The sequence below is a fragment of the Urocitellus parryii genome, chromosome Y (genome assembly GCF_045843805.1).
Source record: "Urocitellus parryii isolate mUroPar1 chromosome Y, mUroPar1.hap1, whole genome shotgun sequence".
NCBI classification, from domain to species: Eukaryota; Metazoa; Chordata; class Mammalia; order Rodentia; family Sciuridae; genus Urocitellus; species Urocitellus parryii.
In genome coordinates this window covers 26,428,185-26,449,656 of record NC_135548.1, presented here as the reverse complement: position 1 = coordinate 26,449,656, position 21,472 = coordinate 26,428,185, and the positions used below count along the sequence as shown (strand labels likewise).

General features: G+C 31.9%; 1 pseudogene; it reads right to left on the bottom strand.

Annotated features, from left to right (window-relative positions):
* Nucleotides 1–12,840: 12,840 nt before the first annotated feature.
* On the bottom strand, nt 12,841–13,292 carry LOC144251107 (S-phase kinase-associated protein 1 pseudogene; annotated as a pseudogene).
* Between the last annotated feature and the right edge of the window lie 8,180 nt (nt 13,293–21,472).

The following is a 21,472-nucleotide window of genomic DNA, read 5'->3' as shown; positions in this document are numbered from 1 at the left end:
TAAGTTGCAAAGCAAGAATTCAATATCAAGCATTTTAACCACATATCACTCATTCTTACATTCATATCATCTTTGTTAAAAGTTAGGTCTAGTGGGTAAGGAACAGTCTGGAAACAAAGTGCTATAGAAACATATGCCATTTTATTGTGCTTTATTTTATTGTTATTATTATTTTTATTATTAATTTTGCAGTACTGGGTATTGGACCCAGGAGTGCTTGATGCCTGAGACATATCCCCAGCCCTTTAAATGTTTTTGTTTTGTTTTTTGTTTTTTTTTTTTTTGAGACCAGGTATTGCTAAGTTGCCCAAACTAAACTGAACTTGTGTTCCTCCTGGCTCAGACTCCACAGTTGATGGGCTTATAGGGGTACACCACAATGCCCAGCTTGAGCTTCATTGTATTCTGTTTTGCAATTTTTATAAATTGAATGTTTGTGGCAATCCTGAATCAAGCAAGATTATTGGCATCACTTGCTTCCTGTCTCTGTGTCACATTTCACTATACCAAGCAATACTTAAACCTTTTTCATTTTATTATCTCTGTTATGGTGACCCATGATGAGCAATACTTAATGTTAGTATTACAATTGTTTTGGGAACTGTGAGCCACATCCATATAAGACAACAAACTAAAATCAACAAATGTTATATGTGTGTTACAATTCATTTGACCTTCGATTGTTCACCTAGTATTTGTAAGTCCCTGAGTTCTATGTGCTTCAATATATAAATAAATAGATAAATAATAAAAAAGTAAAATAAAGATAAAAATGACTAAAGTTTTAGTAGTCTAGACAGACAATCAAAACATTCCCTTAAACCAAAGCTTAGTGCAGAGCAGAGTCTAACTCTCCTCAATTCTATGAAGGTTTTAAGAGTAGTGGAAGCTGCAGAAGAAATTTCAAAGCTAGCAGAGGTTGGTTCATAATGTTTAAGAAAACAAGTCATCTCTATAACATACAGATGAAGTAACGTTTACTGATAGAAAAGCTGCCGTAAGTATCCAGAAGATCTAGCTAAGATAATTCATAAAAGTACTTAATACTAAGCAATAGATTGAATTTCAAAGTAGACAAATTAGCTTAATGCTAGAAGATGCTATATAAGATTTTCATAGCTAGAGAGGTGAAATCAATTCATGTCTTCAAATCTACAAGCTGACTGCAGTGCTAAGGGCTAATGCAGCTGTGTGAGCTGAAGTTCAAGTTAATGTTCATTTTCCATTCTGAAAATCCCAGGGCCCTTAAGAAACCAGCTCTGCCTTTATTCTGTAAATGGTATGGCAAAGACAGGATTACAATATATCAGTTTACAATGCAGTTTACTAAATATTTCAAGGCTACCATTGAAATCAAGTGTGCAGAATAATGTGGGGGGTTTTGTTTGTTTTATTTCAGTTTCAAAACCTTAGTGCCTATTGACAAGGCATTGGGACAGTCAAAGCCTCTGAAAAAGATATACAATTAAATTCACAATGTTCTCCTGCCTGCTAACATAACATTCATTATGCTGATGCATCATGAAGTAATGTTAATTTTCATGTCTTATTAGTTAAGAAGTATGCTTTATAAGGCTGTCACTGCCATAAATAGTTATTTCCCTTATGAATCTTGGCAAAGTGAATTAAAAATTTTCTGAAATGGATTTTCTATTCTAGATACCATTAAAAATATCAGTGGTGATAGTGATGATAGCTGGGTGTAATACCAGTTACTCAGGAGGCTAAGGCATGAGAATTGCAAGATGAAGGCCATCCTGGGAAACTTAGCAAGATCCTATCTCAAAGTAAAATCATAAAAAGGGTTTATGATGTAGCTCAGTAATAGAGCACTTGCTTAACATACATAAACCCTGGGTTTCATCCCCAACACCCACCCACTCCCCCCAAAAAACAAACAAAACCAAACAAAATAAAACCAAAAAGAAGCATTGGATCATGGAAGGAGATCAAAATGTCAACATTAAAAGGAGTTCTAAGTTTGTTCTAACACTCAAGAATGACTTTGATTCAAAACTTCAGTAGCAAAATTAACTGCATATATGGTGGTAATAGAAAGAGGTATTGAATTAGTAGTACAGACAGACAATGTGACTAAATTTCTACTGATAAACTCAAATGGATGAAAAGAATTGCTTATTATTGATGATAATGGAAAGTAGCTTCTTGAGTTGGTCTCTACCTTGGTGAAGATGGTATGAAAATTATTGAAACAACAACAGAAGTTTTACATTATTACATAAACAACTGATAAAACAGTGGCAGGGTCAGAAAGGATTGTCTACAATTTTGAAAAACTTTCCACCATGGGTAAAATGACACCAAACAATATCACAGGCAACAGAAAAATCACTCATAAAGAGAAGAGTCAATCTATGTGGAAAAGTTCATTGTTTTCTTATTTAAAAAAATTAATACCCAAGCTAACCTTCAGTAACCATCACCCTGAGCAGTAAGCAGTCATCATTACTAAGACAAGACTCTCCACAAGTAAAAATGATTAGTACACAGTGGCTTGGATAATTATTAACATTTTTTAGTAATAATGTTAGCATGTGCTTTACCACTAAGCTACATCCCCATCCCTCAGCATTCATGACTTTGAGGGGTACTATTTTAATATCTGTTTCTGGAAAGAAGACCACAAACATAAACATTTCTGTCATGAGCCATCCATGGGCTGTGTATGTGAGCTATGGGCATTGGAGCAACATGAGGGGACTGGTCTTGCTTTGCAGGCTGATTGGGCTGTGTGATGTAAGTGCACCTTTGCTCTGGCTCTGCCTGTGATCCCACACAGCACCTGAGATGGGTGTGACTTGCCAAGATGTCAATCAATCTGCTGACCCCAAGACATCGCAAAGTGAGACTCCACTTTTTGGAACCCCATCCTCTGCCTTATTTGGTGAAGAACATTCCATTAAAGCTCTTTATGTGTCTCCCCTATAAAATAAAGATTCTGGGTGTAAGCTCTTTCTTTCCAGTGCTGTTCAATGCTGTCCAGCAGGGAAGCTGACCCCTAAGGTCACAGAGTAATCCCACCCTCAATCTGAGAGATTTATGTACATGTATTGCAGGATTTCTTTGCGTTTTGTTACTTCAGTGTTTCAGCCAGCTCTTTTGAACCCAGCTCATTAGGGAATGTTTCATCAGCAGGCAGCTATGAAACATTCCCTAACTTTAAAAAGGAACAATATCATCAATTTACATCAGTGTAGTTGTTCTATGAGTTTTTTCATATTTTATTGGTGAATTATAATTATACATAATAGTAGGATTTGTTGTTTAACAATATTCTTGGGTCATTTTAATTCCCCAATATTTCCCATTTCTTTTCCTTCCTCCCTTCCCCTTGTCCGCTTACTCTACACTACTGATCTGCCTTCAACTTTTAAGAGATTTCCCCCACAAACTTTTATCCTCTTTTCCCCCTCCAGCTTCCAAACATGAGAGAAAACATATGACTTTGAATTTCTGAGTTTGACTTATTTTGCTTGACATAATACCCTCGAGACCCATTTATACTTAAGCAAATGGCATAACTTAATTCTTTATGGTTGAACACAACTCCATTGTGTGTGTACATGTATCACATTTTCTTGATCTATTCATCCATCAATTGGTTCCATAATTTCGCTGTTGTGAATTATGCTACTGTAAACATAGGTAAGCATATATGACTGGAGTAGGAGACTAATTCTTGAGGAAAAATAGCAAGCAATGATATAAATGGATCATATGGTAATTCCATTCATGGTCTTTTGAAGAACTTCCATATTGATTCCCATAAGTGTCCAAACATTACAATCCCACCAACAGTGTAAGTACTTATATTCTTGATGGCTGCCATTATAACTTTAGTAAGATGAACTCTCATTGTAGTTTTTATTTACATTTCCCTAATTACTAAAGATGTTGAATATTTTTCATATATTTTTGGCCATTTGTATTTGTTCTTTTGAGAAATATCTTTAAGACTATTCACCCATTTACTGATTAGATTATTTGTTGTTTAGTTGAAAGTTTTTTGAATTTTTATATATTCTGGATATTAATCTGCTGTCAAAAGTGTAGCAAGCAAAGACTTTTTTCTTCCAAATGAAGTATAGGATTTTTTTCTAGTTCTATGTGAAATTTCAGTAATATTTTGATGGAGATTTCATTGAATCTGTATATAGCTTTTGGTAATATGGCTGTTTTAACAATACTAATTCTGTCTCTCCATGAACATAGGAAGTCTTTCAACCTTCTAGTATCTTGTACAGATTCTTTCCTTCAGTGTTCTATAATTTTCATTGTAAAAGTCTTTCATTTCTTTTATTAGACATATTCCTAGGTATTTTTTTAAGTTTATCATTAAATGGTTTCCAGATTTCTTTCTCAGCAGATTTGTTGTTGATATATAGGAAAGCTACTAATTTTTATATGTTGATTGTGTATGTTGAAATCTGTTCTATATTTGTTCTAATACAGTAGCCACTATACACATATAGGTATTGAACAGTTGGAATTTTGCTTGTGAATGCAACATAATAAATTTTAAAGAAAATTATTATTTTTTTTAATATCAGTACCCATCAAGTTTATCATTGCAAAGGATAACCTGGCAAATGCAAATTTGCTCTTATCATCCATGCCTTTCCTTACCCTAGAGACAAATACATGGATCTATTCTTCTAAATTCTGGTATTATTAAAGTAAATGTTTGGAGGGACAAAGCAGAGCAAAAACTAGTTTGTTTGCCTGTTGATCTTCTACATTCAAAAAAATTGCACTGTGCACATTTAGATTGTGTTTTATTATTTTTCATGATATCTGTCAATTCTATAAAGGCATTTCTTCCCAGTGTTTGTCAGATGTTACAAAATCTTAATACCACTACTATTGTTAACTGAGTTGATTTGGTAGGCTTTCAAATTTATTCCATTGGGAAGAGGGGTGGGAATATCTAACAATTCTCTCAAGTTAATGTCACCATACAAACATCTCGACCATAACTTCACAAATTGTTTAGTATGTTGTTATATTTTCTTTGCCAAATATTGCTAAAAGTAAAATTTCTAAGTGCAAATAGAAGATTAAAATGTCTTTAAAAGTAGAAGGGTCTAAACACTAAATATAGATATATATAAATTTGGAGAAGTAACAGAAAAAAAGAGCAGATGGTATGGTAGCAATAAAGAAACCACTTGTCTCAGAAGAAGACAACTTTTGCTAAGTATCACAAAGTAATGAAACCACAAAGTTTTTGTAATGACATTTATCCATCTCAGGAGAACATATCTTTAATTAAAGCTAAGATTCCATATAGTAATTATATTTTACATGTTAAGCTGATTTTTATTTTCTCTCTCTCAAGTGGGATTTGATGTGAGTATGCATGTGATACATGTTAGTGATATGCCATATATATATATATATATATATATATATATATATTCACTCTCCTCAGTGCCTGTATTCTAATGATTTTCATTCTCAAGTTTATCTAACATTTATATATATGGACCAAACATGTATGTATGAATATATATATATATATATATATATATATATATATATATATATATATATATATATATTGCAATCAGACAGGATTGTGAGCCTGCAAAATACTAATACTTAATAGTTTTACCCCTTAGCAAGATAATATGTTATTTCAAAGCATCTTTCAGTGCTGCAGGATGAGTCAAGTAATAATGAGATCCAGATTTTGATTTTTGTTTTTGTTTTCCAGTTTAGATATCTAGTAATTTTCTTTTTGAGTCTAAAAATCAAACATTCTTTATTACTGCCATTTACTGTGTGACAAGCAACCTTCTCAACAGCATTACCAAGAGAAAATCCTCATGTTGTCCTATTTAGTTAAAATTTGCACCTTTAAGAGGTTTCAAGAAAGCCCTTCAGAGACCCATTTTTGTTTATAATAGGCACTAAACTCTCTTTAGCTCAGAGATTTCTAAAAATTTATTTTTCTTTTAAGTTATTATGACCCATACCTTTTAGTTAGAGCTACTGAAGTTCTTTCTGCACTTGTGGAAACTTCAGAGGATCTTGAATTTTCTCATATGACCACAGTTTTTTGGCTAGTTTGTATGTGGTTTCAAAAATAAAGGGTTGCTAAAAATTTCTATTTGATCTGCTATGCAAAGGTCAGACCTTACTTTAACCAGAAGAAAGTGTAATAGCATCTTCAATGTCCTGAGGAAAAATAACTGTCAACCTTTTGTGTACCAGGAAAAAAAAAATCTATAATTTAAGAAAGATGTGAAGTAGCTTTAGTTTAAGAAAAGCAAGTAGGTTTCCTAGTACCAAAAAACTCTAAAGAGATTTTCAAGATGAATTAATCCCAGAAGGAAGCAAGTATCAAAAATAATAAATGAAGAACCTATGAATAAATTTCTTTTCAAAAGCCTATAAAAATATTAATATGTTACTTAATACTTTAAAATAGTACTTAAAATTAATAGCACATTAATCAGAAGGAACAGGTCAGGATTTATTATTCATTTTAACCATTTTCTATATTTCTCTAATAAATGTTGGCAAATATGGCCTAACATCTGTTTTTGTGTGACCCAGGAACTAAACATGGTTTTATGATTTTACATGGTTAAACAGCAATCAAAACAAGAAAGCATTTCATAACTATGCTAACCAGCTTTCTGTCACTGTAACAAATACTTGAGATAACCAACTTATAGAAAGGGAAGGTTTACTTTGACTCAGAGATTTGGAGGTTCAAGGACATGAATAATAATTGGTCCTGTTGCTTTAAAATGATAACAATAATGGCAAAATGAATAAATTACTGAGCATGTATTAGATGTAATTCTAGAGAAACATTATTTATGTATAAATTTACATTTTATATCAGTGTGTTGGAAACAACCCATTTAAAAATAGTTATCGGATGATTGATGTTACAAATATTAAAAATGCAAAACATTATATCCTTAAATATGCCTCTGAAATATCCATTTAAAAACTTGTATCTGCTAAAGATAATCATAATAATTTTTTAAAATGAAGAGCATCAGTGATGAAACCACTGAAACAGAAATTAAGAAAATTACCTCATTCACAATAGCCTCAAAAATAGATAAAATACTGGAAAATTAATCTAATAAAAGAGGTGAAAGACCTCTACAATGAAAACTATAGAACACTAAAGAAATCAATTGAAGAAGACCTTAGAAGATAAAGAAATCTCCCATGTTCTTGTATAAGCAGAATCAATGTTAAATGGCCATATTACCAGAAGTGTTATTCAGATTTAATGCAATTCCCATTAAAATGCCAATGAAATTCTTCACATAAATAGAAAAAGAAATCATGAAATTTATTTGGAAAAATAAGTGATCCAGAATAGACAAGGCAATTCTCAGCAAGAACAGTGAAGCAAGAGGCATCACAATACCAGACCTCAAACTATACTCAGAGCCACAGTAACAAAAACAGCATGGAACTGAAACCAAAACAGACTTATAGACCATGGTACAAAAGAGAAGACACAAAGACAAAACTACATAAATACAGTTATCTCATACTAAATACATATACCAAAAATATTCATGGGAGAAAACATAACCTCTTAATAAATGGTGCTGGGAAAACTATAAATCCATATGTAGCAAAATGAAATTAAACCCTCACTCTGCACAAAACTCAAAGTGTATCAAGAACTTAGTCACTACAGAAGAGACCCTGTGACTAATAAAAGAAAAAGTAGACCCAAATATTCACAATTTTAGCCTAGGAACTGACTGCTTTAACAAGACCCCTAAAGCATAAGAAGTAAAATCATGAATCAATAAATGAGTTAGATTCAAACTGATATCATTTTTCACAACAAAAGCAACAATCAACGTGAAGAGAGAGCTTACAGTATTGGAGAAAATCTTTACCACATACACCTCAGATAGAGCATTAATCTCTAAGATATACAAGGAACACAAAAACTTAATACCAAAATAAACAAACAAATAAATAAATAGCCCAATCAATAAATGGGCTAAGGAACTTTGTAGATATTTCACAGAATAAGAAATATAACCAATCAACAAATATATGAAAAAATGTTTCACATCTCTGGTAATTAGAGAAATGCAAATCAAAACTGCTCCAAGGTTTCATCTCACCCCATTCAGAATTACAATGATCAAGAATGCAAACAACATTAAATGTTGGTGATGATATGGGAAAAATGGTACACTTATCACATTGCTTGTGGGACTGCAAATTGGAGCAACCATTACATTAAGCTGTATGGTGATTATTCAGAAAACTTGGAATGAAACCACCATTTGACCCAGCAATCCCATTCCTTGGTTTATATCCAAAAGACTTAAAATCAGCACATTGCAGTGATGCAGCCACACCAATGTTTACAGCAGCTCAACTTCAACTCACAATAGCTAAACTAGAGAACCAACCTAGGTATGTTCAACAGATGAATGAATAAAGAAACTGTGGTAAATATATGGAATGGAATATTACTCATCCTTAAAAATAATAAAATTATGACATTTGCTAGTAAATAGAAAGAGCTGGAGAATGTCATGCTAAGTGAAATCAACCAATCCCATAAAATCAGGGCCAAATGTTTTCTCTGATATGTGGATTATAATTCACAATAAGGTGGGGGGCTGCTAGGGAAGAATAGAGGTACTTTGGTTTATCCAGAGAGTGAAGGGAAGGGAGGTGTATGGGGATAGGAACAATAGTAGAATGAGTCAGACATTATATATATATATATATATATATATATATATATATATATATATATATATATATATGATTACATAACTGATATGACTTTTTAGATACCTCATGAAAGGCATGATGCAAAAATAATAATTTTAAAGCTAGACTTCATTAAAAATCACAAACTCTCACTCTTTGAAAAACATGCATAAAAAGCTAAAAACTGTGAAAAATTTTTGCAGCAGATACTCAAAAGGTACAAAGAACTCCTAAAACTCAACAATAAAAAGAAAATAACATACAAATACATATGTATAAAAACATCCAAATACAAATGTATAAAAAATTATACACCCAAATACAAAATAAATGACCTAAATAAATGACTTACCCAGATCACAAAAGTTTACTTAAAATGGTTAGAAACATTAATAAATTGCAACTGAGGAGATATCTGAATGAACACTTTAGTAAATAAGATATGCAGAGGCAATGAGCATGTGAAATGTCTAATATCTACTCTGCCACTAAGGAACTGAAAATTAAAAGATTATATATAGAGAGATAGCATTATACACATAATAGAGTGACTAACTTTCAAAACTCTGGCAACATCAAACTTTGGTAAGGATGTGGAACAACAGAAACTTCAACATATGCTGGTGAGAATGCAAAATGTGTCACTTTACAGCACCTTTTGGCAATTTCTTTAGAAACAAATCATACCTTTGCATATGCTCCAACAGTTGTGCTTTTTGAAATTTTCTCAAATAAGTTTAAATCCTGTGTCCATGTTAATATTTTCACCCAAATGAACATTACAGCTTTTCGGGAACATACATAATTGCCAAAATGTGGAAGGAATAAATATGTCCTTTAAGAAGCAGAGCTTAGAGGGAAATTCATCATAACAAATGCATATTATACAAAGATAAATTTGAAATCAATAACCTTAGGAAACAATAGAAAGAAGAGCAACTCAATCCTGAAATAAGAAAAAATAATAATAATAAAAATTAGAGCAAATAACTGAAATTTTAAACAGCAAACACAATGGAGAAAATCAACAAAAGCAAAAGTTGGTTCTTCATTAAAAATCCATTAAATTGATAATGTTTTAGTGAGGCTAATCAAGAAAGTAGGAAGAAGACATAAACTTCCAGAAATGTTGAAGGATTTATCACTGCTGATACCACCTACTTTAAAAGGATAATATATAAGTACACTATAAGATATGCAGAAGGCAATAAGTACACTATTAAATTACCTATGCCCATAAGATGTTGTGTATGAAACACATCAATTTCTTCTTTCCTTTTTTCTTTATAAAGAAAGGTACATAATCTTTTTGAAATTCTAATTTATTACAAATTTACCCTTTCATGGGATCCTTGCCTCTTAAAGATAATTTAAAAACAACCAACAATTCAGGTGTTATGAATGCGGATGCCCAAAACTCTACGAAATATTAATATTGAATTTAACAATTTATAGGAAGATTTATATTCCCAGACCAAGTGGAATTGATTTTAGGTAATTAATGCTGGTTCAAAATGTGTCCATGTAAACCATCACACAATTGAGCCAAAGAAGATACTCTTAACGACCAAACTGATTAACGTAGAAATCATTTGACAAAATCCAACACCCATTTTCATCATGGTTAAAAGATGAAAACATGAAGAACTAGGAATAGAGTCCAATTTCTTCAAGTTGAAAATTGTGCATCTAAAGAGTTCTATAGTTTATATCATACTAAACAGTAAGAAATTAGATGCATTTATCTAAAAGCAAGAAAAGGTAAAATTGTCTTTTCCTACAACTCCTATTTATTGTCACACTGGGAGTCATGGCTAGTGAAATAAGAGTGAATGGAAATAAAAATGGGCACAGATTGAAAAGGAAGAAATGAAAGTGTCTATTTACAGATAGCATGTTTTCTCTATGCAGAAAATATTAAGCCATCAGCAAGAAGTTTAAGAAATAGTAGCTACTCAAGTAGCCAAAAGAAGATCAATAAATAAAATAAGTTCAATTATTTCCTATATACCAATAATAAATCATTCAACTTCAAATTCTAAAAATACCATTTACAATTACACAAAAATTAAATGGGTTAAGTACAAATCTAATGATATAGATAAAGGATCTATATGTGAAAAACTATTAAAAATTGGTTAAATAAATCCAAGTTCTTTATAAATGAAGATGTATCCATCTTCATGGATTGCAAACCATTATGGCTAAGATGCTAGTAAGATATTATTTCTTCCCCATCCTATTATAGTTTTAGTTTAATATCCATCAAAATTACAGGGAGCTATTCTGTAGAAAATTATATGATTTTAAATTCATATGGACTTGAAAAAGACCTAAAATAGCCAACAAAATGTTAAAGAATATGAAGTTTGCAGAATTCTCACATTCATATTTCAATGTTACTGATCCAGACAGTGTATTGTTATTGGTCAAAAAATACACATATTGGTGGTCTAGAAACTCAGAATTATAGTGAGCTGATCTTTGACAAAGGAACAAAGACATTTATTTTCCATGGTGAAAGGATACTAATTTCAACAAATAGTGCAGGAAAAATTATACATCCAAATACAAAATAAATGACCTAAATATATGACTTATCCAGATCACAGAAGTTTACTAAAAATGGTCAGAAATGTTAATCAAAGTGAAACTATAAAACTTCTAGAAGAGGGGGCTGGGGTTGTAGCTCAGTGGTAGAGCACTAGCTTAACAGTGTGAGGCCCTGGATTCAATCCTTAGCACCACATAAAAATAAATAAAATAAAGAAATTGTGTCCAACTACACCTAAAAATAATAATAAATTAAAAAAAATCTTCTAGAAGAAATTTTATGTGACCTGAGGTAGAATATTAGATATAACACCAAAATCATAATACCCATGAGAAAAAAGATAATCTATACTTTATTAAAATTAAATATTTCTGCTCTACAAAATACACTGTAAGAATAAAAATGCAATGTATACATTTAGTGAAAATATTTGCAAAATATACATCTAGTAGAGGAGTTGTATCAAAAATATAAAAATAACCCTTAAAACACAACATATAATAAAAAATAAACAGCAAATATTCTACAGAGATGCCACACTAAAGAATATACAGAGATAGCAAATATACATATGAAAATATTACCAAAATCATCTTGAAACTAGAGAATACAAATTACAGTAAAAATAAGGTGCTACTTTATATCTATTAGAATGACGAAGAACTACAAAATTGAAAGTAACTGGGAAAGATGAAGAGCAATAAAATTTCTCATTCGTGGCTACTGAAAAAAATAAAGTGTTACAGTCACTTTGGAAGAGAGCTTAGAAGTTTTGGGATGAAAGATACTAACTGAATCCTTATAGTATTAGCAAATAAGAAAGTGCTCAAAAAATCTCATAGTGATAAGAGTACGTTAAGATGATTCAGGAGGCAACAGAATAAACTCCCAGCATCCCAAGCTGGAGCAATTTAACCAACAAATTAATGAACGTAATATTGTATTGTAACCTGTCTATTATATATCCATGAGACAGTATTTATAAATGAAAGTTTAGATAAAGAAGGAAATAGAGGAGAATAAATATTTTTTGTGCAGAAGTATTCAAAATGATTGATGTTGATACTCTTTCTTCTATTAGGCTGAGTGTAATAGATTAAGTGTGGATTATGCCCAAATAGTACATTATGGAAAACTGAAGGGTGAATTTCTGTTTTCAGAAAACCTTTTTCAAGTTTTTTTTTTTTTATTTACAATGCCAACTTTTAAAAGCTCACTAAATTTAACTAAACAATAAACTAGGCAGAAATTGCTTTACAAAAGAAGTGAAAGTCCAAAATGCCACTTTCTACAGAGAACCCACAGTTCAGTTTTATTCAGTGTAAATAAATAAATAAATTTTGTCTCCTACTATAAGAAATTCAGCCATGGTTTGCAGTCTGTATTCAAACTATACATGCAATAAGGAGAATATTATGCTAATATGATTGATTTGCTGCTGCATTTGTCTACTATTTGTCTAATATTAACAATTATAAACAGAGCAGGTCAACTAGTATTTGGAACAGTCCTTACAATGTTTCAGTGTCAGGTACAACTTTTCACTTCTTTTCACGCCACTGGTTCTCTTTGGATACCTGGGCTTCCTCCTCTTCAGTAAAGTCATTTTTTTATATTAAAGGTTTTTTGAACCCCCTCAGGAGTTTCCCCCTTGATTATATTGGCAATAGTCTTGCATGTAACATAAAGCAAAGCTTTGACATCTACTTTTAGGAATACTTGGTCCCCAAGTGGCATATCATCTGTTCACTTGTTTTTTGTTCTCATCATCCTCAGGAGGAGGAGGGTTGTCCTTGTGGTGTGTGCACCACTGAATGATCTTTTTGAATATTGCTGCATTAACATTTGGTAGAGGAACTGGGTCATGGTCTCCTTCATCATCCATTTCCTGATTTTCCAACACAGTCTTGATTGTGACAGATTGTTTGGCAATTTCTACATCAACTTCAAATATCTTCCCTTCAGAAGAACTCTGCAACTTAACTGAAGCCATGGTGTTTGGTCTCAAGAAGAAGGCAGGGAGGAGGGAGGCATTCACACAAGGAAGGAAAAAGGTGAAGGACAAGTCCAATGGCAAGTAACATTTTAGTAGAGAAATTTGATTAATACTTCCTCAGCTGGTGATCAAGGTTAACGTCAATAGTTATGTTGATGCTGTATACACATGATCTTCCTCTCCCAAACCCATTACCATGGCCCAAGAGTGAGAGAAATATTAGAAAAATTGTAATAGAGAACATACCAGACTAGTATTCCTCAAAATTGTCAAGGTCATCAAAGATACGGATTCTGGCAAACTGTCACTGCCTACTTAGCCTAAGGATACATAAGGAAAAAATGTAATGTGGAATACTGAAGGGAATCCTAGAGTATAAGATATTCATAGGTAAAACCTAAGGAGATCTTAATAAATTGTGGACTTCAGTTGATAATTGTGTATGTCAATAATTGTTTGTATTAATTTTGACAAAGGTGCCATGATAGAAAATTTAAATAAAAGGGAACTTGATATATAAAGTCTATCTTTATGATGTTTTTATAAATGAAAAAGCTTTAAAAACAAAAACATTTATAAAAAAATAACTAAATCACCACTCAAAATAAAAAAAAATATTTTACATATATAATGCAAAATGCTATTGAATATGTTTTATAATGTTTCTGGTTATTTAAAAATAATATAATGTAATTCATAGTTCATTATCAATACATTGAGAATTCAACACTAAGGTGTTTTGGCAAATATGAGGTAAATTTTTCTGGTGATTACAAATTTTTAATTAATATTAATAATCCATCTTTATGTAAATGTAATATTAAGTTGACAATTAAATGTGTATGATTGATGTCTATCTGAAATTACTCTTGAGTTTTAAATTATGGATTTCACACCTGATGTATTCCAGTGTGTGTTGATAACAAATGGAAAACACTTCTGCAGCATGGCCAGCTAAATGATCTCTATTAACTTAATGGTAAACATCCCTTCATGCTGTGTTTGCACAAAACACAGAATACTTTACAGATCAGGTGTATGAGAAATACATTTAATTGGATATTAGTGAGACTGACATGCACAAGAAAAACACATCATTAACTGAGAAGATAATTTGAAGGTTACCTCTGTCGTAGAAGGAGTTTGTGTAAACTAATAATGCTCTTTTGTGTTTATGTGATGCTTAGGAGTTTCATGCTTAAATTTAACACAATAATAACAGGAACAAATTATTACCAGTTATTTAGGCCAGATGTAAATGTGTGCATCAATAGACGTATCTTATTTCAGTCACTCCCTTTAAACACCTGAACTGCTTATTATTATAACTTAAGAGTAAATAGAAAATCAGTCATTTTAATACCCAAGTATATAAATTAATTATAAAATGAATCATTATCATAATTTTAGGAGCTCATTAGGAAGAAGAGGTAATTTGTATTTCTTTAATAAGGACACTGAAAAAATAAGCCAAAGTTCTAAATACAATATATAGGCAGGGGGAAAAGAAAAACAGGTGTGTATGTAGTGGTATGTCACATTTTATAGCTTGGCCCATATTCCAAGGGTTTGGAAAGGCTGCTCTTAATAATAAAATTAGAGTTTAGTTCAAATACATCTTAAGGTCTGGGTTTTGTTCAATTTTCTGTGAGTGTTGGTGGGAGAGAGGGCAGTAGCAGAATCTAGACAGCTTTTCTTGAGCTCCAAATTCTTTTATTTTTGCTTTAGAAATAACTCTTGACTTTGTCTACTCTTTCTTATCTCACAGTCCTAGTGAAAAATGGAAAAAAAACTGGTTAAATCATATTAGGAGATTTAGTAATATCAGAAAATGGCTTGAAAGTCTATCTGAGTCACTTTGAATATGTGTTAACATCAGATTTCTGGGAATGACTCCATATTTCCTTAATAAGAAACTATCAGGGACAGTCTAGGAATACCTATATTTTCTTTTTCTATATTTATATTTCCACATCAAATTCTAGATTATGCACCATATCTAAAAATGTATATTTCTATGAATCTAGTGGAAGTAAAGCTATTTCAAAAATCAAACATCAATTAATATGCCCACAGTATATTCTACCCAAAATAACCCAGTGTTCTAGACAGTGTGTTTCTAGCATCAGCTGGCTTATCTGCAAAAATCTTATTCTCATGGTACACCCACAATAACATTTTTCTTAAGTTATAAGAGTTTTCCTGGGTTATAGAATTCATGTTTAGAAATTAATAATGTACCACAGAAAGCATTCTCTATATCGTCCTTTTCTTCCCTTTTCTCAGATTTAAGAAACAAATAAGATAAGCTTTATATTTTTTCATAAATTCTCTGTATTGAAGTCTATCTTGCAATTACACAATTGATTCACTCTAGGTATACAGTTTTATGTTGAAAATGCATTTGGTTTTGCAATCAACACCATGACCAAGATAATCAGTATTGTCATTGCCCATCAAAAGTTTCCTAATGCCATTTCCAATCTTACATTTAAATCAGAAATTAGCACTTATATGATCCATATCCAAAAAAGTCCAGTTGAATGATTATCCTCCTCTCTCTCCTCTTTGAGTATGGAAAATAAATTTTTTGTTGAAGTTTTAGAAGTCAGTTTTGATGACCCTCATTGTCTCCTTGTCTCTAGAGTAGCTCAGAGACCCTGTTATGCAGTCTATAGCATTATAAAGCACTTCCCTTGAAAAATTATTGGGTCTTCATAAAATGTCCCTGTTTTCAACTATAGTTAAGAATTGCCCTGTTCTCACGAGGAGCAGTATACATGGATATGAGAACATTGTGAATAACCCTATCCTGATAAATGTTTAACTGACTCTCTGGATTTAAAAAAAAGTTATAATTTTAAGTGCTTTACAATTTTCAGGATGTGCATATTTCCACTGTGACTGAATTCAAGCTAACTACAGGAAGCACTGAATGTGGATTTTGAAAGAGATTGCTAACAACAAGCCCTCAAATGCTCATATGAGCCAACTCCACCAACACATCACTACCATCACTCAAGGAGAAACAGTGTTTTTTTTCCCTGACTTTATAAATTTTAAAAGAGCATTAAAATAGAAAAAAAGAATAGTGTTGACAATTGGGATTACTTGTGTCCATAGAGCTTAACCTTTGGGAAAGTGAATAGACACTGTTATAACCATTGGGAAAGGGAATTGAGACTGTTATAACCATTTGTTTCTCTTTTATTTATTTTTCCTTTCAAACACACAACATGAAAGCTATAAACAATAAAGAACTTACTGCTCCATCAGGGAAATTCTACAAATCAATTGTCCAGGAATATAAATTGTCCCTCTTGTCAATACCTCCCCAATCAGGAAAATATATAGCTCATCTGGGTATAGAGCTCACTTATTAAACAACAGTTTATGTATCATAACTCACAAGAATCACACCTTTCAGAATTCAGTAATCAGTAGTTATTATGTCACAGTCTACCCAAGCCTAATTACTTCCTGCAGCTTTAAGACCTGTATTAAATCATTTGGGTCCAGAAACCAAAACCAAAGTTTCCTTTTCCAAATCCCTTTGTAACACTACTGAAACTGTCATACTGGTGTTCACTCTTGCAGCAAGCAGTTTGCATAATGAGTTTATCTTTGCTTAATCAAAACCTTTCTCCTTGGATATTTTTCATTGAATTGTTCTTAGTTTTCTTGGGCACTGAAGTATGGCAAATATACAGTGGTGCAGCTCTTGTGCTTTCCTATGCTTACAGCACACAGAGCCCTGTGGAGAAGGAGCCTTGACTACAGAGTGTTTCCTTGCCCTTCTGATGCTCCTCTCTTTGCTGTCATTGGTGAGAAAACTGATAACTGACACTTGCTTGAGCTTTGGGAAGCCATAAAGATGAGGCATAATTAATTACATATGGTGATTATTTCTGGATTCAGAAATTCACTCTTACTGTCTAAATTGCTTCTAGACTAGAGCTGTGCCATTAATGTGATCATAACCGCTTCTCGAAGGCTATATCCTTTCTGAAAAATGATGAAACACATCTTACAGTATTGATCTGGACAGCAATTATTCCACTTACGATATACTTCCTTTAGAGCTATCAAACCACCATTGACATAAGGTCAGAAACCAGGGTTCCTATCTCCTGCAGAACTCATTTTTTCTCAAATTCTTTAAACTATTCTTGGGCAGGACAACTTCAACCCCCAGGACACATATAATTTTAAAAGGAAGGATTCATATTAATTTTCCTCTCATAAAGACAGTTCTGCTTTTTTTGCCTGGCATGCGTGGGGCCCGGGTTCAATCCTCAGCACCACATACAAACAAAGATGTTGTGTCTGCCGAAAACTAAAAACTAAATATTAAAAAAAATTTCTCTCTCTCTCTCTCTCTCTCTAAAAAAAAAAAAAAATCTCTTATATTTAAAAAAAAAAAGAATTCGCTTTTGTAGTAGTTCAACTGCTATAAAAGGAAAATAGTAGATGAGAAGTTTAAGTCATACATACATTGGTCCAAAAATTTCCCCAGATTTCAAAACCATTTATTTGCATATTCTTGTCTTACATATATCAACAAATGACATTTACTTTAAGATAATTCCTAGGTTGGATTTGAGAGACAAGTCATAATTGTTCTTTCTCTCTAATGCCCCTCACCAAGATGTCTTTATTTTGCCCTATTTTTTAATACATTATTATGTTTACACTCCTCTGTTTTTTTACTTGCATCTGACTATCCTCTTCTGAAATATGGGTGAAAAAAACAAAGCTCCTGACTAATCTCCCTTTTTTGATTCCTATCATCTATAAGCTATGTATTAGAGTGTAGCAAGAACATTTCTTGTTTTAAATAGCAAAACTAATCATGCTACGGCCCTGCCTACAAGCCTCATTGACTTCTCATATCCTCCATTTTAAATAAAAATTGAATTATGTATTTTTAAAACTCAGAACTCATTTCATGCTTATTGAAAAGTTGCAAATGTAATACAAAAATATTCTTTCCTGAACCCCACAGATTTTATACTTAATAATACATCACCATCCCTGTAAGGCACTGAATTGTTCTACAACCAAGAATATTTTTCCACAGAAGCATTAAAATAATTTGTTGTACATCATTTAATCAAACTCCCTATTAATCTCTAATTTATCTAATTAATTAATTAATCTGATTAATCTCCAATTGGCTGCTTCAATTTCACCTCCTTTGTGAAGATGTCATTTTTAATATATTTAGTGTTCAGTATTCCTCATTTGGCTCTTCTCATTCATCTCCCTTTAATATGGGTTGACTTCCTGCTCAATTTCCCATTTTTCTAAGTCTGGTTAAGAAATAACTTATAAAAGTGTACCTTGCTTTTTCTTATTCTCACACTCCACAGAGTACTCCCCATGAGCACCCTCAAAACACAAAACATCATTCGATTTGCATAAATTTGGCAATTAAAATAAACATGCATGAGCTTTTCTTATTGCTTTTTTTTCCATTTATTATATACTGGATATTATCTTTAGAACTTTACTTTTGCTTACTAGATCCACCCATGTTAAAATAAGAAAACAGACTCAAGTGAAAATAAATTTCAAAGATTGCTTAGATTATAGCAGGTGCAGAGTAAGTAAAGTCAAATGCTTCAACCTAGTGGACAGTCTGCAGTATTGTCTGACTTTTGGCTTTTTTTCTATAATTACTAAGTTAAATCATATAAAAGTTTCAAATTCAACCATTGTTATACCTCCAAAATAAAAATTCTTTATGTTTCCTACTAATATTTTCATTCTTGTTGTGTTGTAACCTACAACCTGTGAAATTTTATTCATTATTTTTTATCAGTACTGGAAATTGAACCCAGGAACCTGCTACCTCTGAGCTACATCTCCAGTACTTTTCAATTTGATTTGAGACAGTGTCTTACTAAGTTGCTGAAATAGCCTTGATTTTGCAAACCTTCTACCTGAGCCTCCCAAGGCATTGAGGATACAGGTTTGCACCAACCATGCCTGGCCTTATGCAAAGTTAGAATTTGCATATCATTTATATATATCATGGTAATGTACCTTTATAACCTTGGGAATGTTGTTGTAATAGAGCATACTTCATGTCTCCCTATCATTACTGCCTTGGTGTATATCCTTTTTTGAACCTAATATATCTCTGGCTTTGAGACACCATCCAGGACCTCTCAGATAGTATTAATTACCTATTATATGATATTAGTGTCTTTCTGTATTATTACAATTATAATTCTACACTGTAAGAATTTTATTTTGCTCTTATTGTTAACTTCTAAAATTTTCATAGTACATTTTTCTCTGTTTTAGTTAGTTGTTTATATGTTTTATCATTTTTGTATTGAATATTATGAATATTAATATATTTTCTCTATGGATTTTAATCCTATTCTTTCCTTAGTTGTCCTAATCTTAAGTAGGAAAATGTTTTTTTTTTTCCTTTGCCTAGCCTTCTGCCTTATATTCTATTTCTATTCCTAACCTAGTTCCTGTTCCAAAATTTGACTGACAGTTCATATTTACTGAAAGTAAAATTCTCACTCTTGAAGGAAATGTAAATATAAATACATTTGCATGCGTCCTCATTTCCTCCAAGGGAACAGATGGATGAAGAGATTGTGGAGTAGCTTGCATTTAACTAACAATCAATGCCATACACATTACACTATATATAGAAAAAACATAGCACTTCTCATATGATTTTACTTCTAGTATGCTTTTTACTTCTAGTATGCTTTTCATACATACCATTTATCCATGAAGATTGAGTATTGCCTTCAATAATCACATTTGGAAAATGGGTAGATTAGAAATCAAGCCTACCTCATACAAAATAGTTAGAAGACTAATTTGTCAACCAGAATATATGATGCTTTTGTATCAATCTGTCAACATAACTTTCTTAGTGGGCTTGTAACTTCACTCATCTATCTTTATCTGCTATGAAACTTCATGTTGTATTAGTTCCATAGCACAATAAAACAAATGGATTCTTTATGACTTCCAATTGAAAATAAATGTTTCATGAGGAACATTTTTTTTTCTTTACTGAATCAGCTGAAATATAAGCATAACATTACTTTTCTTTGTGTCAACAAATTTTTAGGAGGAATAAAATTCCACTGAAGTCATTTGGAGATAATTCCAAAGAAACTGTACTATTCTGCTAAGGTGCATGTCATACAAAGAATTATTACATTATCTATCACTGGGAGAGAACATTACACTCTGTAAGAATTCTGCACTGTTAGCAAGTGGTTGAAGGTGGAGAATGGCATTCGGCTTTGCAGGACAAGGTGATGTGTGGTTTGCCTGAGAATTGAAGTCAGTCTAACATCTCTCTCTAGTCTAAGCCAACTTTTCGATTTTTCAGATTTTAATTTATTATTTAGGATCTTTAAATTCCATTTAGTGTTCATCAAATCATCAAATGATAATATATGTTTGAGAAAAATTCTTAAATAAGAGCATCTTGATGAACATCATTTCATATATATCATCTCTTTTGCTTATTGTAGTAGCATTTGTAAAGGTCATACAGTTTATTATCCCATTTTTCTTCCTCAAAAATGTGTAATTTGGGCTGGGTGTGGTGGTGCATGCCTGTAATCCCAGTGGCTGGGAGGCTGAGGCAGGAGAATTGGAAGTTCAAAGCCAGCCTCTGCAAAAGGGAAGTGCTAAGCAACTCAGTAAGACCCCGTCTCTAAATAAAATAAAATACAAAATAGGGCTGGAGATGTGGCTCAGTGGTTAAGTGCCTTGTAGTTCAATCCCTGGTACCTGCCCCCCCCCAACATATAAATCTTGGTAATAGTTTCTTAAGAACATGAAAATCCTTCATTCACTAATAATCTTTTTGATTTTTCAGTTTCTTTCCATGAATTGTCTTATACTTTTAGTAAATTCTTGTCCTGACATTATGGATCTTTAAACTAATAAGACATTCACTGTTCCAGAGAATAGCTTTTCTTTTGTTTTTTAAATCCTTTAAGATCCTTATTATGTAAGACTTAGGAATCTCCATGTTTTGTTTACAATTTACATATTCATTATTATCTCTCACATTTTAACCATGTGTGGCATAGTATTAATCACTATAAACTACATAGTGAATTATAATGATAACATTTTCAGTATATTAATTATATATATATATATATATATATATATATATA